This window comes from Canis lupus, chromosome 4, assembly GCF_048164855.1.
Source record: "Canis lupus baileyi chromosome 4, mCanLup2.hap1, whole genome shotgun sequence".
NCBI lineage: Eukaryota > Metazoa > Chordata > Mammalia > Carnivora > Canidae > Canis > Canis lupus.
The window spans coordinates 4,409,688-4,424,577 of record NC_132841.1 but is presented as its reverse complement, the minus strand read 5'-3'; the positions used below and the strand labels follow the sequence as shown (position 1 = coordinate 4,424,577).

Below are 14,890 nucleotides of genomic sequence, written 5' to 3'. Positions count from 1 at the left end.
TTTATAGAACTCATAGATATCTAGAGCAAAAGGATTCACACCTGAAGGGCCTCTTCTACATCCAGACATGAAACAAACCATAAGATAGTCAACTTCAAGCCTTGTACCATAATTGGATGAGTCTTTGAAGAGTATTGGGGGGCAAGTGAATAGTTTTGGCCAAACAGAGGACTGTGATGGATGAGTCCTGAAGATTTATGCCAACAATTCCCCTGCCCATGTATGCCAGTCATCCCATCAAGAAGTAGAATCTAATTGTCTTCCTTTTAATATAGGTAGATGCAATGAAAATGACATTCTAGGACTTCTGGCCGTAGAACTTATGAGGCATTGTAGCTTCTACTTTCATCCTCTTGGGATCAAGTTGCTAAGGAGGAGATTGGGATAGACCACTAAATCATGAGAAACCACATGAGAGAGAAAGGCTCAGCCAGTCCCCAGCCATCCCAGCTACTAGGGCTGAGGTGTACGGTCCCTAACATACAGTTAGGGAATCCACCTTTGTTGTTCTAGCCCTAGGAGACCCCAGCTGAGTGCAGCTGCATGCATGACTTCAGCTAACACCTTATAGAGTTGAGTCAAGTTGTCACCACCCCTCACCACCCCTCACCAATTGCCCAAATTGCAAAATCATGAGCAAATAAATGGTGGTGGTGGTTGTGAGACACCAAGTTTTAGGATGGTTTTTATGTACCAAGAGACAACTAAAATACCTGGCACCAGCCAGCACACAGAAGGTAATGAAGTTACCTTGCCCAAATGCACAAAGTTCTAAAAGATCTGTTTCTCCACCTACTTTCCTTACTTTTTCTGGTATTATTCCTTGTGTTAGTCAGCTTGGGCTGCCATAACCAAATAGCATAGGCTGGGCGCTTAAACAATAGTAATTTATTTTCTCACAGATCTGAAGGCTGGAAGTCCAAGATCAAGGTTCCAGCAGGGTTCAGTTTCTGGTGAGGACTCTCTTCCTGGTTTGCAGATAGCCAGTTGTTCACTGTGTCCTCACATGGCAGAGAGACAAAACACACAAGCTCTTGCATGTCTCTTCTTATAAGGACACTAACCCCATCATGAGGGCCCCGATTTCACAACCTTGTATAAACCTAACTACCTCCTAAAGGCCCTGTCTCTAAATACTGTCACATTGAGAGTTAGGGCCTCTGCATATGAATTTGGGGGGACATAATTCAGGCCATAGCACTCCGTTTCCTCCAACAATACTAACTTCAGCCTCTCAGACATGATATGCTCATTATTACCTTGGGCTGTATAATTGCCGTTCCATGTCTGGACTGTTCCCAGATATTCACCATTGCCTTACTATTATTCAGTCTTAGAGAAAAGGTTACAATATTTCCTCTGAATGATCTTTCCTGACCCTTCAATGTAAAGTATGCCCCATGGTCAAGCTATCTTATCACCCTGTAGTATTTCATTCACAGAAGTGAAGACTCTCTGAAGTGATTGTATTCATTTATTTCTTGCTTATTTGCCTATCACCTACCATGGAAAGTCCATGACTATAGGTACCTTACCTGTCACTTGTATGGCGGTATCTCTGGTGTCTAGAGTAGTTGCCAGAATGCAGCAGGTATAAAATTGTTTTTGTTTAATGAATAATCTGCAATACACCTACATTGTAGAACTGATAAATGATATATCATACATTACTCTGTTCATCAAATATAGCAGTTTATCACATACTAGTTAGTTGGGCATTAAAGATAGTTCAGATATGTACTTTAGCCTTCCAAAAACTTCCCCTGGATGCATATTGTGGAAGAAGATAAAACATAAACAAGAACTTTAATACGATGTGACAAATACTCTCATATAAGTGTGTAGAAGAAGAATGGAAATTCTGGTTAGGGAGAAATACTTCTGCCTGGAGGGGGAGGAAGAAGCAGGTCAGGGTGACCAACAGAGAACATTTAGTTGCTTCTTGAAGAATGAGTAGCAAATGGGTGAGAGGTGAAGGGCAACCACTCCATACAAGAGAAAGAGCATGAGTGAAGTTAGAAGTGGTAAGAAGTGTGGTAGCTTGAATGCAGGGATTAGGGGTTAGGGGATGCAGGAGGAAGGGAGGCCAGATACAGCCAGGGGAAGAAGGGAGCTAGGTTATAAAGGACACAGGGTCATAATGGAATTTGTACTTTACCTTACAGGCATTGTGGAAATAGAGCAATCTCACTGTGAGAGGGTCCTAACTTTGGACATCAAGAACTTATGTCTCTACTGCAAGCCGGGATGGACAATACATGACGAGCATCCTGGCAAACAGAAAGGCAGGTTCTAGACTGTTCTACCACAGTGACTTCTGAGATTTAGGGTCAAGCCCTGATGGGCTCCCACTGGTCTTTAGTAGGAAGAATGGTTCCCACAGGGTGTGACCAAGAGAGTGTAAATTAGAGAAAAGTTTCCTAATAATTTGATTTTTAAAAAATATATATTTTAAAGATTTTATTTATTTATTCATGAGATACACAGAGAGAGAGAGGGAGAGAGAGGCAGAGACACAGGCAGAGGGAGAAGCAGGCTCCATGCAGGGAGCCCGATGTGGGACTCAATCCCGGGACTCCAGGATCATGCCCTGGGCTGAAGGCAGGCGCTAAATCTCTGAGCCACCCAGGGATCCTCTGCTTTTTAAAAATATATTAAGAAGCTCAGAGGACATATTTCAAATTTGCTTTTAAGCCTTTTCACCAAACTTCTAAAGAAGTTCTGTTTCCATGCATTATTTTTCTAAAACAGTGTTGATAAAGATTTTGGATTGCACACTCCCCTTCTCCACCACCACTTCATTCTGTCATTATTAGAAGCAACTGTTTGAATTTAGTTTTTAATGGAGTCAGTTTAATTATTAAAACCTTATAAATGAATAACATTAGGTAAAAGTAACACTTGTAGATCTTTTAAAAGGTTTAAAATTGAAAGTGATTTGGTTTTGAAACACCAGTATTTTTTCATAGAGTTGAAACATTGAAAGGCTTTCTGCCTTGGAGAGATCTTATACTTGACCATGTTCTTAGCAAAATTCACATGACTCATTCTCACTTTCTTTTTTCTTTTTTTTTGAATTTTATTTATTTATTCATGAGAGATACAGAGACACAGGCAGATGGAGAAGCAGGCTCCAAACAGGGAGCCTGATGTGGGACTCGATCCCGGGACTCCAGGATAACGCCCTGGGCCGAAGGCAGGAGCTAAGCCGCTGAGCCACCCAGGGATCCCCTCATTCTCACTTTCTTGATAGAGTCAACAGCCAAGGAAATCCCTTCATGTATCTTTGACTCACTAAATTTTCCGCATATTTGTATCCTTCCTCCTCAGACCCAAGATAAGTTGAGAAGAATGGTGTGGAAAACCAACCATTTAGCTACAGAGAAACACAAATGTATAGCCAGTGATCTACATCTTCTTCCTCTCAGCCATCTACATGGAATCTACCGTGGAACAGGAGAGTATTGTATACTTACCTTACAGAATCATCCATTAAGACATCATCCATTCAGGGTGCCTGGGTGGCTCAGTTGGTTAAGCATCTTCCTTTGGTTCTGATCATGATCTCATAGTCCTGGGATTGAGCCCCATGTCAGGCTCCCTGCTCAATGGGGACTGTTTCTCTCTCTGTCCCCTCCAACTCATGCTATCTCTCTCTCTCTCTCTCTCTCAAATAATTAAATAAAATATTTTAAAAAGACATCATTCATTCAACTATATAAGGTGCTATAAATAAGCTTATGAATAGGGTTTATTAATTTTTTTGAGCATTACATTTCACTGTTTTGTCATACCAGCAACTAATACTTACTAAAAAGTAGGTTCTAGGCTCTTGCTCTGGCTTCCAGAATTCTGGGGGAGGTGGAGTGGAACTCCTGGCATCATATTCCCATGTATCCTATAGCAGCATTATCTGTAATAGCCAAATTATGAAAACAGCCCAAGTGTCTATTAATGGAAGAATGGATAAAAGAATATGTGATGTACATATACACATACAGAAGTGATATATACATACATACATATACAGTGGACTATTACTCAGCCATAAAAAAGAATGAGATCTTGCCATTTGTGATAAAATGGATGGACCTAAAACGTATTATGCTAAGTGAAATAAGTCAGACAGATAAAGACCAATACCATATTATTTCACTCATATGTGGAATTTAAGAAAGAAAACAAACAAGCAAAGGGGATAAAAGAGAAAGGGAGAGAGGCAAACCAAGAAATAGTTTTTTTTTTTTAAGATTTTATTTATTTATTTATTCGAGAGAGAGAGAGAGAGAGAGAGAGAGAGAGAGTGAGAGAGAGAGACCAACCGAGAAGCAGGCTCCATGCAGGGAGCCTGACGTGGGACTCTATCCCGGGTCTCCAGGATCAGGCCCTGGGCTGAAGATGGCGCTAAACCGCTGAGCCACCTGGGCTGCCCAAGAAATAGATTAACTCTAGAAAACAAACTGATGGTTACCAGAGGAGATGTGAGGGGGGAATGGGTGAAATAGGTGATGGGGATCAAGGAATGTACTTGTGATAAACACTGGGTGATGTGGGGAAGTGCTGAATCACTATATTGTACACCTGAAACTAATACTACACTGTATGTTAACTAACTGGAATTTAAATTGAAACTTTAAAAGATCACCTTACTCACATGTATATGATTTATTCATGTATATATAACCTACTTACTAGAAGGTACTGTGTCCACTACTCTGAGACATTCAGCTGTAGAAACCTATATTTAAAAATATACATGTAAAGTAATTCTTTATGTATATGTCCTTTCCTACTTGCTTACAATCCTCTCTAGGGCAGGTTCCACATCTCTTTTATGTTTGTACATTTGTCTGATTTTAGCACAGTGCCTGGATCATAGGTATTATGATAGATATTTGTTGACTGGTGTCTGGTCTGCTGAACAAAAATGTTAAAGACAACCATGAAAGAGATGTGTTTGGACATGTTTCGCTAAAACCTATTCACCCTCTAAATTCATAAACTCTATTCTCTTCCAGAATGTGTTTCTAACATCAAATATTGATGAAGTTTGCGAGCTCTATTTTATTTTCTCCATAATAAGTAGGCTCGCTAGACTGGACACTTAAAGTTGGGAATAGTATACAACTTCATAACATTCTTTGTCCATGATGCCGTCATAAGCACCTAACCCCCGTGCATTTAGCTGGTGTAGTACTGGCTGTGAACATCAGCTGAGGTTACAATATCACCCAGGCATCCCACGTCATCACTTTCCATTCCATCTAGCTTCTAGAAGCTCATTTTAGCTGTGGAGATCACGCGGCATGGTGTGTCTGTGTCACTGGTAGAGATACCGTGACTACTTTGCCCCTCCTGTCCAGTGTCCCCACTCCAAAACCAAGTGTCACGTACTCTGTGTGTGTGTGTGTGTGTGTGTGTGTGTGTATGTAATTTAAAAGAGGGTCCACGCAGAAGGTTTTGCCTGCAGCAAATGTTTCAAAAAGAAGGGATGAGCAAGGCAGGTTCTCAGTATTTGGCAACAAATTCAACCCATGCAGCTATAACCCACATCACACTCTCCCTGGAGTAAGTGGCAGTAGAATAAAAGTTCCCACTCTGAGTAGCAAGAGCTCCAATTATCCTGTCAGTCCTCCTGCAGTCCCACCCAGGCTGCTGTCCCATCAGCAGTGGCGGGATTAGAAGTAATCCATTTTTCCACCCAGGAACATCTCTTTGGGGCGATCGCTTTCATGTTATTGCTCTTCAGTCCCAGACCCATAAACATAAAGAGGGAGACACAAAAATAGAATCACAGGGACAAAGAAAGAAAGCACTGGAACAAAATACTTTGTAAGAGCTACATGGACTCTGTGGAATTTCCTTTCTTAATAATCCCCTAGGATCATCAAATATAGGTCCTGGCTGCCTGATTTGGTCCTGAGAAGTGCCAGGTCGTGTACCCCTTCTAACCTGAACATCAGTCTGGGCAGGTGGGAGTGCTGGAGTGGGGGTCCCTTATGGAGCAGCTGCATAAAAGCTTTGTAGCTGAGGTCAGCCAGTCCTCCCTGAGCTGGTTGCCAGGTTTCTGGAGTGTTAGAATAGTAAACAGTTGTTTCTCAGAAACAGAGATAGGGTTATCCACAGCCTCAACTGCTAAATTTAAATTTAATAAAGCTCTTTCCTAACAGCCTAGATCAGTGATTTCCAACGGGGGCAGGTGGGGGGGTGGGGGAGTGGGGAGGAGAGATCTGGCCTGGGGCGGGGAGAGGAACCAGCATGTGCACTTTGAAAAAGCTCCCCAGGGTGATTCTGTATCCTGTCTGTAAACACTGATGCCTCTTCAGAACACCACCAGCAACAGGCCTACGATGTCCCCATAGGGCCTCTCTAGTGTTTTCTACTATTTGCCCATGGTGGTCCTGACATTTCAGAATTGACCTCTGGAGCACTTAGCGGAGATCACATTGGGAGATACTGGATGGTCTCCCTCCCCAGTGCTGCCCTGTAAACTTTCCCACAGTTACAAAGGAGTAACTAAAGGGGATGAACAGTATATAATGAATGAGGTGCGTATCATCAAATGTTGACAGCAGCTGACTGAGAGTCTTCAGTCTTCAGTGTAATGTAAGAAGCATTACATGTGATTGGGGAGAAGACTATTTCTTAGTTCTCAGGCTAATACTTGAATTGCCATTTAGTTTTACAAATAAAAGGCAAAGCTCAAAATGGAGCTGGAGCTCCATGGAAATGGAGACCATGGCAGATACTCTCTGTTGACCCTACTGGTTCTCAAAATGATCTCGAGACCCCTTTGGGGGTCTGTGAGGTCAAAACTAGTTTTATAATAATGATAGGGGAGTATCTGCCTTTGACACACTCAGTTTCTTGCAAGCAAGTGTATGTTCAAGTTTTTCTAAAAGTGGATGATATGAGGTAATGAAACATTGCAGAAGCAGATAGAAAAATCCATTTGTTTTCTACTAAGATACATAGCAAAGACATGTACAAAAATGCAAACAATGCCACTGTACCTACTGTTTTTTGTGAACCAGTTGTGTCTCATAAAAATATGTTCTTTGTGTTTAACTTATATTCATCTGGAGTGGGTTTGGTATTGTTATTTTAAAATGAGGGACTGTTAAAATGAGTTATTGTTATCTTAAAATTTCTCAATTTCAATACCTATTGTGGCAAATATTAATAGACACAAGCCAGATAAAGAAAAATTGTTTATGATTCCTTAATTTTCAAGAGAGCATTAATGGGTCTTGAGAACAGAAAGCATGAGAATCCCTGCCACACTGTGCATGTGAGCACATAGAAGTGAACAGAAGACGGGCTTGAGGCCAGAAGCCACCAGCCTGAGGCTCTGTCCAGCTGCTCTCACAGGCCACTATTTCTGCAGGTAACTTGTGCCTTGGCATCCCTGCAGGGGAGCTCTGGGACCCGATAGCTGTTACCAATTCCTATCCCCTTGTCTGCCTTCTGCTAGAAAAATTGGGGAAAACAAGCAAACCAGCAAGCAGGTATTTGCTTTCCTGGCCTACTTTATAACCAGAATGCATGATGTGTCTTAGTTCTCTTCAATGAGACATAAAAGGAGGTGGGTAGGAGTTGTTTCTGAGAAGGCTTTTGCTTCCTTATGAAAGGTACCAGAAAGTATGGATGGGTGAGAAGACTATGCTGGCATGACCACTCACTCTCCCCTTTGCCTTGAATGCCTAGAGCTGAGGCAGCCATATTGCAGCTTCAAGGGGCCAAGCAAATGGCTTTTTTTTAAAAGATTTTATTTATTTATTTGAAAGAAAAAGAGAGAAAAAAAAGAAAGAGAGAGAGAGAGGGAGGGAGGGAAAGAGAGAGAGAATGAGCAGAGGAGGGGCAGAGGGAGAAGCAGACTCCCCACTGAGCAGGGAGCCTGATGTGAGACTTGATCCCAGGACCTTGGGATCATAACTTGAGCCAAAGGCAGACGCTCAATCACCGAACCACTCAGGTGCCCCTCAAGTGTGGAGAGTCTCCTAATCATCAGAGACCACCTTTGGGACCCTGGACCAACCTACTGCATGGGGAATGATGAGGGACATAGAAGACTGGGCAGCATTTCCTCCTAATGAGACAGAATGTAAGGAGAATCTTCCTTTTTTTTTTTTTTTTAAGGAGAATCTTCCTGAATCCACACTCATTCTCTTTGTTTCCTCTTTCAAACAGTTTCTAATTACCTGGTTCTTTCCTTCAGATACTACTTGTATAATCTGAGCTCACTCATTCCATTCATTCTCTGGAAAACATAGCTTTTATTCCGAGACACAGGGCAGGCTAAGCAGCCAGGCTGGGACTCCCTTCTCAGACCAGGGGAGTCCAGACAGTGAGGTTGTGGACATACTATTATTAAGTGCTCGATCTCTCTCTTTCATGGCTTTTCAGGAAGGGTGAACTCTTGTTCACTGCATGTGCCTACCCAAGGAGGGGCAGAAGGTTGAGCATATCCTACCCATGCAGACTGTTTCAAATACTGTATCTTTGTCAATGCTAGTGACCCATCTGAGGAAAGAGAGCCTTGGTGCTTTTACCCTCTTTTCACCCAGGTGGCTGATTCATTCAGCTTTCACTCTTGGTTCCTTTTCCCAGTATAAATCCTGGGGAGGAGGTGGGTCTGGATTCAGAGCATGGAAATTAACTATTCTGATTGGTTTATATGGGAATCTAATCTAGATTGCTAATCTAGATTGCTAGATTTATCCTCCCTGCCCCCAGGGCTCAGCCACACAAAGTAGAGTCTTGCCATCTCTTTCTCACCACCAGCTTCTTTGTGTGTCATATGTGGCAATCCCGGAGACCCTGGATCCTTACAGGGTGCCTGTGTCTAAAGCCAGCTAAGTCATGTCAGCACAGCTCCAAGGAAGGCCATTCACTTCATGGCACCACAAGTTGAGCTGTAGTTCATGATACTACCTGGCTTATGGCTGTAAAATGTCCTGAGGAAGACGATCTCTTATCTAAATTGCACAAAACATCTCCCTGTATACAAACAATGGGGCCCTGGGGTACGTGTCCTTAAGAGGAAAAGATCCAGAACACTATGGCACTAGCATTCAGGGCCCTGCAGGGCCTTCCTGAATTCAAATCTGAGATTTATGAAGCCACCAGGTAGAACTGTCTTTTATATGTAATTTGGTATTGGGGAAAGGAAATACTTCAGAAAGAAAGATGACCTTATTGTTAATGCACCAAATTTAGCTGCTTTGTGGTGTTTCTTTTCTATAAATATCTTATCTCCCCAACTCAATTTCAGTCCAATATGCAAGAAATTACATATTTGACCCCTCTGATCTCCAACAAGGAACATGGTCTCTGTGAGTAAGGTATGTCCAATCGATAGGGTCATTGTCTCCAGCACAACTATTTACCACCTCCCCTTTCACTTTCTGATGTATCCAAGTTTGAACAACAAATTCTCTGGTCAACCCATGGATAAATGACTGTGAATTGTGATGGTGGTAGAGAAGCATCCTTCATGCTGCATCTTATCCAGCTACGTTTTTTCACTTTCCCTTCCTTTTGCAATGTTGCAGCCAGATTTTTTTATGTTTGTTTATGAAAACAACAAAACCATTCATTAGCGGTCCTTTCACATAAAAATATAGAATTGCAATTTTCATTTCAACTCCAGCAGTATGTTAGGATGAGATAATCATCTCCTCAAAAGCTGTATGCAAAATATCGTTCTTCTCCTTTTGGCTCAGCTCACAGAGAGAGGGGCACAATCTGGTTGACACCGAGACTACACAGAACAGACTCAATATTCTTCCGGTAGCCTTAGCTAACCCTTTGGGTCTGAATGTAAGAGCAGTTTAAAATCAGCAGGTGACACAATGAGACAGCAATTTGGTTACCTGATATTTTAAATATCATTATAAGGAGTTGCATAAGGAAGACATGTTTTCAGATATCAGTTATCATTGGTATCAAAGAGATTAAGAAATTAAAATTGTATTTATTTCCTAAGAAACAGTGAAGATGTGATCCACCAAATCAATGTGACTTTAGGATTTAAATTCTTGTTTTGATTCTTTTGGAAATAGCAGATACTGCTTTGATTTTATTTGAACATGAGTACATTCCTCTGGCTCCCATCTGGCAACACAAATTCATTTTCCAGCTTTCCTAACATACTAAACCTTTCCTCTGGGAGAACCGGAAGGTAGAATTTGCTTTTATTTTCTCTGAAGCTGTACAGAAGCCAGGTCTTCTGTTTTCTCTGACTCTGTCCCTACTCTCTAATACTCTGTCCAATGGTGGCAATAGGCAAAGGACACAATTTTTGAGAATTCTCCCTTTGGCAGGGATGTGGGCTGTCATCTCTTCTGTGTGTAGAGACCTGACTTTGAGATTACAAGCTATTACAACCTAAGAACCTTTAATGGAAGGAATGTATCAGGCTCTCCCTTGGAGGAGACAGAACTGTTACAGGAGAGGAGGGGTTAGAATTGGCACTTATGAGGAGTGCTTGGGTGGCTCAGCAGGTTAAGCATCTGCCTTTGGCTCAGGTCATGACTCTGAAGTCCTGAGATTGAGCCCCATGCCAGGCCCCCTGTTCAGTGGTGAGTCTGCTTCTCCCTCTGCCCCTCACCCCGCTCATGTTCTCTCTCTTTCTCTCAAATAAATAAATAAATAAATATCTTCAAAAAAATTAAATAAAACAGTTTAAAAAGAGAATTGACACTTGTGGCCAGATTACTCTTTCTAGAATCCATGTATCTTTGGTACAAGCGATGCTGTTAATGTTCCATACACTTAGATACTTTTTGAAAAGCACAAAACTTCAGAGATGAGTGGTGTGTTCAACTATCCCTGTGCTATAGAATAAAAGCCAATGCTTGGATGGAACCAAAGAAATATCTTGTTGGCTTGGGTGATACATCTTACCCAAATGTAGGCATATTGATGCAGTTTTTTAATTCTTTTATGACTTGGTTTGATAGAATTTTGATTCTGGCTTCTATTTTTGGTCACCTTCTTCTGGAAAGTGTCTTATATTTCCATAAATATCATGTAGAACCTACCTCCTGATGTGGCTCTCATTCTATGCTCCTGCCAAAACCCTGTTGCTCCACATGCTGAATTTAGGTGTTCTGCTGGAAAATTCAGAGAAGAGGGACTGTTTTTTAACTTTCAGAAAATGATAATTTAATGGATAGAGTTTGCTCAACTTTAGTGTTTTATAATTTTCTTTAACCTTACAGACTTGGCAGTGTACCTGGCTGGCTCAGTAGGCTGAGCATGTGACTCTCGAACTCAAGGTTGTGGGTTTGAGCCCCACATTGGATGTGGAAATTGCTTAAAAATAAAATCTTTAAAAAAATCAACTTAAGAACTTGGGTTGACCAAAACCAAATGAATAAAAATTTAGCAAATAAATGAAAACAAGAAACTATGCTAAGATAGGTTTTCTGCTTGCCTTTGTTATGTTCATATTATAATTTTTATATTGGACTATTAACTAAAATTATCTTTCCTTTTAGTCAAATTGCCTTGGTTTTGATAAGGGAATTGAATATAACAGTAGGTGTCAAGGCCTAGCACATTGCAGCACTCAATAAATGTATGTTGAATGTTTGATGAATGGGTGAATACATCATGGTCTTCCCAGAGACATTGGCATTCTGCAAAAAGAGTATCCTGCCTCCTGAGGAAGTTGGCAAATCACCCACTAACCAACAGAGATGAGGAAAACTGGATAGTTTCTGCCTTTCAAAGAACTGATGATTTTTCACAAGTTACAGTGGGTTAAATACGGCAAGAACGTGGATTTCCATACTACTATATAGAGAAACATAAGCTTCAAGACTGATATTTCTCAATGACAGGATGAATAATAATATCTGGCTGGAGGCGATTAGGACAGACTTCACGTAGTTCAAGTGCTTCATCTGGGCTCTAAAGGACAAACCAGATGTTGGTGAGTGCAGGCAAGATGTGTGGGGTGAATTGTGGGAGCAAAAACAAGTAGAAAAGCATCAGAGGAGATGCAGCAAATCTTGAGTTCTGTTTGGTGTGTATTAGTTACAGCAAACTGTGGCTTTCCTTTTGAAAAGTGCCACAGGGTAAAGGGTTGCGGTTAATTAGGCAGGTGATGGCAATCACAGAAAGGTTTTGAATGGAGTAAGTGATGTGTTTGGTGCTGCTCTTTGGGAAAGTCAGTCTGGGTGGGATTGTTTGTTCTCCACAGGACATGGGGAGGACCCTACAATCATCTTGAGAGGAAGTAATGATTTTTTTTTTAAAAGATTTTATTTATTCATTTGAGACAGAGAGCACCTGAGAGAGCATGATGGGAAGAAGGGCAGAGGGAGATGCCGACTTCCCACTGAGAAGGGAGCCCCATGTGGGGGCTCCATCCTAGTGCCCTGGGAACATGATCTGAGCTGAAGGCAGCAGCTTAACTGAGCCACCAAGGCTCCTCCAGGAAGTAATGATTACAGTGATTCTATGCTCTTTTGAGTCCTTATTCCACAGCCATAAAAAGGTTAATATGCAATAAATATTAATCCTTGACAATGAGCTTTTGATGCCACCCTGAAGGAAAGAGTAGCTAAAAGACACATGTCCTAATCCCTGAGATCCTGGATCCCCACAGGGGGCCTGTTTTTAAAGCCGGCTAAGTCATGCCAGCACAGCTCCAAGGAAGGCCATTCACTTCATGGCACCACAAGTGGACCAGCTGATGATGACACTTCCTGGCTTATGGCTGTAAAGTGATGGAGAGGTTCTCTTTCTAAATTGCACAAAAAGTCTCCCTGTAGGGATGCCTGGGTGGCTCAGTGGTTGAGTCATTTCCTTTGGCTTAGGTTGTGATCCCTGGGTCCTGAGATTGAGTCCCCCTTCAGGCTCCCAGCAGAGATCCTGCTTCTCCCTGTGCCTATGACTCTGCTTCTCTCTCTGTGTCTCTCATGAATAAACAAATAAAATCTTTAAAACAAGAAAAGGGGATACCTGGGTGGCGCAGCGGTTTGGCGCCTGCCTTTGGCTCAGGGCGTGATCCTGGAGACCCGGGATCGAATCCCACATCGGGCTCCTGGTGCATGGAGCCTGCTTCTCCCTCTGCCTGTGTCTCTGCCTCTCTCTCTCTCTCTGTGACTATCATAAATAAAAAAAAAAAAAAAAAAAAAAAAAACAAGAAAAGTCTCCCCTTATACAAACAGTGGGGCGTGTGTCCATCAGGAAAAAAAGAAGGTTAAATAAGTTGGTATTTTTAGAATGTCTTGTCTATGTCAGATGATGGCTAACTAGTGCCTTTATTTCTACATCTCATCCTTCCAATCACTCCTCACTAATACTAGTATCTCAACATTGGCTGAATCACTCCCTTCTCAGTGAGCATGTGCACATGTGCCCTGGTACCACTTTGAGGCGGAGACTCTTTCTCAGAGATTCTGATAAAATCTCAGTTTAGGCCACGGCTCTTTTATTTATTTATTTTTTTAAAGATAGATAGATAGATAGATAGATAGATAGATAGATAGATAGATGATAGATAGATTGATTTATAGAGACACACACAGAGAGAGGCAGAGACACAGGCAGAGGGAGAGGCAGGCTCCACGCAGGGAGCCCGACGCGGGACTCCATCCCAAGGCTCCAGGATCATGCCCCGGGCTGTAGGCTGCGCTAAACTGCTGCTCCACTGGGGCTGTCCCCCACGGCTCTTTTCGTTTCCCATTCTTTTTGTCTTGGAAAAACGTGTCCTAGTTGTGTGTTTCTATTAATTAAATGCCAGTTATCCTAGGGAAGCAAAACAAATGGAGATGTGGCTTTATACTTCCCTACACTGTTGATGTGCACAACTATAGGACTCTATAAAACCCGAGTACTATTTAAAAAAATAAAAAAAAAAAAAAAAAAAAAAAAAACCCGAGTACTATTATCAGCTCTGACCAAAAGGAAAACAAGTCAAGAGGTATGCCAGCATAGGAAATCCCATCCTAAAAATAGAAGTGGGGTGTCTTCATTTTGCTTCCCTAGCTCTGACTCTGCTAACAGTTGGCTTGGTTGTGTAGCTGGTTTCACTTGGGCAAGCTTTTAGATTAGGCCCCTAAAGTATCTCTCTTTTTAAGGGTAAGATCATGTGGCAGCCCATTCTGAGAGACAGGCTAGGTAAACAATGCTCTGCATGCTATGATTCAAAGAGTGAAGCCCTCTATTCTCAAAAAAGAATATGTATATTTATATAATAATATTGCTTTCTCCCTGGAGATATTCTTTTGACTTAAAGACATTCCTCCTAGAGCCTATTAGGGCATTTCTGCCTGGGGCAATGAGGTGTGAGAAGAGGGAGCAAAAGAACGGGAGAGTCTCCCTTAATATTTCTTGCAGAGCTGGTTTGGTGGTCACATATTCTTTCAGTTTCTGCCTATCTTGGAAGCTCTTTATCTCTCCTTCTATTCTGAAAGAGAGCCAAAAATAGTGAAAGGGATTAAAGGGGAAAGGAGAGAAAATGAGTGGGAAATATCAGAGAAGGTGACATAACATGAGAGACTCCTAACTCTGGGAAACGAACAAGGGGTAGTGGAAGGGGAGGTGGGCAGGGGGTTGGGGTAACTGGGTGACGGGCATGAGGGGGGCACTTGACAGGATGAGCACTGGCTGTTATACTATATGTTGGCAAATTGAACTCCAATAAAAAAATATACAATAAATAAATTAAAAAATACCAAAAAAAAAAAAAAAAAAAAGAAGAAGAAGAAGAATGGAAGAAGCCCTAAGAGAAGAGGGATGACAATGGAACTCATCTTGATCAATTTTGCACGAGCCCAAGGGCCTGCTTGCTAGTCTCTGGTAGATGGATGAGCAGGCTGGCAAAATGCCTGTAACTAAAAGAACAATGACTAAATAAGCTTATTTCATTCAT

The 14,890-nt window shown here is 41.8% G+C and overlaps 1 long non-coding RNA gene across 1 annotated transcript in view; it reads right to left on the bottom strand.

The window, feature by feature from the left end:
* Positions 1-14,890, bottom strand: part of LOC140631754 (uncharacterized) — a 69,421-nt gene that overhangs the window by 7,912 nt on the left and 46,619 nt on the right. Inside the window, exon 3 of the long non-coding RNA XR_012029277.1 lies at positions 3,812-3,913. This is a non-coding gene — a long non-coding RNA (uncharacterized lncRNA). The remainder of the gene's footprint in view (positions 1-3,811; positions 3,914-14,890) is intronic.